Genomic DNA, 2,822 nt, shown 5'->3' on the forward strand with positions numbered 1-2,822 from the left:
ATTTCCTTTTCCTAATCCAGTTTTGTTCAACGCACAGCTGAACAAACAAAAAGGAAACTCCTTTTTGCTTTTTTGTTTTGTTTGATATATTTTCCACTTGTTTTTTTTTTTGGATATTGTATATTCTCTTGCTTAAAACCCTATTAGCTTTTTTTTTTTTTTTTTTGATATATTTCCAATTTTGGGATTTTGTATATTTTTTTGTGGTTTCCTTTTTGCTTTTGATTATTATATTGACTGTATAACACAATTCGGTGGCTCTATTTTTTTTTTATAGATATTTGTTAGTTTTTGATTATATATTTTTCTCTTCCCATTCTAATTTGTTAATTAAAAAACAAAGACTTTATAATTAAAAACACTGCTCTGTTTTGATATTCTCAACCTCTATGTTCATTAAATCGACAAAGAAACGCCTTCTTGCATGCTTGTATCTTTGTTTCTTCCGTACCAAAATGCTCGAGTTTGAACATTAAGAGGAGTGTATGAAACTTAAGGCTACGTTTACCATATTTAATGGAATAGAAAGAAACATAAGACTGAAAGAGAAACGTTGGACTTCAATTATAGTCCTTGGGAAAGCAAAAACAGCAATAACAATAGTAGAGAAGCAAACACACCTGCAAGTGCCATGGTGATTAATTAGGAACTAGTGGAGATGAATTAATTATTAGGAGGAGGCCAGTAAGGGAAGTCCAACTTCCTTAATGGTTTGTAATGTTCTATGTACAAGGTAGTGCAGGTTTTGGTGGCGAGATCGTAAACACCAAAGTTATGGCCAACAAAATAGATGCAGTTAGGCTTGAGTCCATGGGACGAACTTGCCGGGACACAGTAAGCCTCACTACGTCCAACAAAAATGCAAAGATCTCCAATATCTTCTGTGTAGATCATAGTCTTCTCATACTCGTCCGAACCCTCACCTGCTCTAAACACCATGAACTTTTCTGTTACATGTATCAGTGTATCGTTGTTATAATCCTCCACATCCTTACCATACCTGCAAAAACATCATTAGAGTCAATCAAGCCGAAAATTGGTACATACCAAAACTAGTTAATTAGAAACTATACCACTTGACGAGGAAAAGTTGGCCGGTGGGTGACTCCACAAGATGCTCTGTCCTGGAACATGAACTCACTTCAGCCAACTCCTCATACACAGATTTTGGAAGATCGTCAAATTCCATGTCGATGAACTCGGGTTGGTCATCCTCCTTAGAGTTGAGATCCAAGTAGCACAAGTAGTTGCCCCCAATACTTGGAATGTAGAACCTTTGATCTGTCTTGGAGAACATGAGGCTCGATAAAGGGTTTATACGATGAGGCTTAGTATTGATCTTCATCCATTTAGAGCTGCCAAAAGGCCTGCAGAGACTCAACTCAAATCCTGATAACTTGACACCCAATCTTTGTCTCGGACAGGTAGAGAGGACATGGCCAGGTTTTGGATTTCGGAACCGGTGGGTAGAGAAGGTAGATCAACGGTCACGTCTTCAAGATTGGGGTCGGAGGGTTTATAATAGATGACAAATTTATTGTCGTCGCCGCTATGGTACGAACGATTGAATCTTAGTCCATCACGTGAAAATCCGACAGTCATCGCATCACAGACCTCCTTAATTAGATTCTTGTCGTGGATATAGACTTCCTTTCCCCGGAAGGAATTATCTGTTGTTACACGACCATCCAGAGAAGAGTCTGGATTGTTAAGGATGTAGTCAATCAACAGAAACGGGTAGGCTGGTGTAGATGAGAACATACGAACGTTTGTGTGTCTCTGCCATATATATGGTCAAATAGTCAGAGACAACTAAGCACCAAAACTAAAAAAAAAAAAAAGATAATACGCTAATTATAACATAGCAAAAGAGAAGCTTACGAAGATGTTTTTGCAGACAGATGGTTTCAAGACTCGGTTGATTATAAGCTGCGCCATTGTCCAATCCCTAAACAATCTGTGTGTTTCCGTCTCCTCCTATCTATTTCTTTGAGTCTTAATACTGAGATTTATATATATACTTGCAAACCACGTCCACGTTTTAAATGACAATCTTTAGAGAATATTTAGAAATCGGCACCCAAGGCACATAGATCTCTTTAAATCTGATTAATTATCATTTTGCTTTTCCTGGAAGTAAAAACTGTGCATAATTTTGTTGTTCAATATTTTTTCCCCAAATGAATTCTAAAATATTTCCTACTATTTACATTGTCATAATTAATTTATATTCATAAAATCTAAAATCATTCCTAAAACCTCGGTATACTCATTATACTGTTGTGTTGCAAAAATATAGAGATCCCGTGAAAATATTTAGGAGTTTATGGAAACATATCGGATACCATATTGATCGAACTTCAAATTACTTTGAGAAGATATAAAGAAGAAACTACAAGTCGAAAGCTTCACTCCCAAGTAACTGAAAGTCCTAAATTTGTGTGGTTAATGTGTTTAATCGTGCTCTTATCCTTAAGGGATACAATTGGAGCATGAAAAAGATAAATTGGACCATAAAGAGATATAAATTAGAAGACGTAAATCAAATCGATCAAAACATATGTGAATTGAATAATAAACCTTTTTAAAATAAATTCATAAATCAAAGCATCCCTTTCTCTCAACAGTCGAAACACTCCCTCTTGCTGAAAGTCTTGTACAACACTAAACCAACTATAATTCAAATCTTAGTTAGAATCAAAGTCACTTCAAGATATTAAGCACTACAACTTATATTAAACAATTACCGTTATTACTATACATAATTTTATAATGTGCATTTTGATATCACACAAATACTACATTCATCAATAGATAAAATC

General features: G+C 35.3%; 1 pseudogene; it reads right to left on the reverse strand.

The window, feature by feature from the left end:
* Positions 1-663: 663 nt before the first annotated feature.
* LOC109131653 lies at positions 664-1,938 on the reverse strand (annotated as a pseudogene).
* Positions 1,939-2,822: the final 884 nt, after the last annotated feature.

Source organism: Camelina sativa, unplaced genomic scaffold (assembly GCF_000633955.1).
Source record: "Camelina sativa cultivar DH55 unplaced genomic scaffold, Cs unpScaffold01281, whole genome shotgun sequence".
NCBI classification, from domain to species: Eukaryota; Viridiplantae; Streptophyta; class Magnoliopsida; order Brassicales; family Brassicaceae; genus Camelina; species Camelina sativa.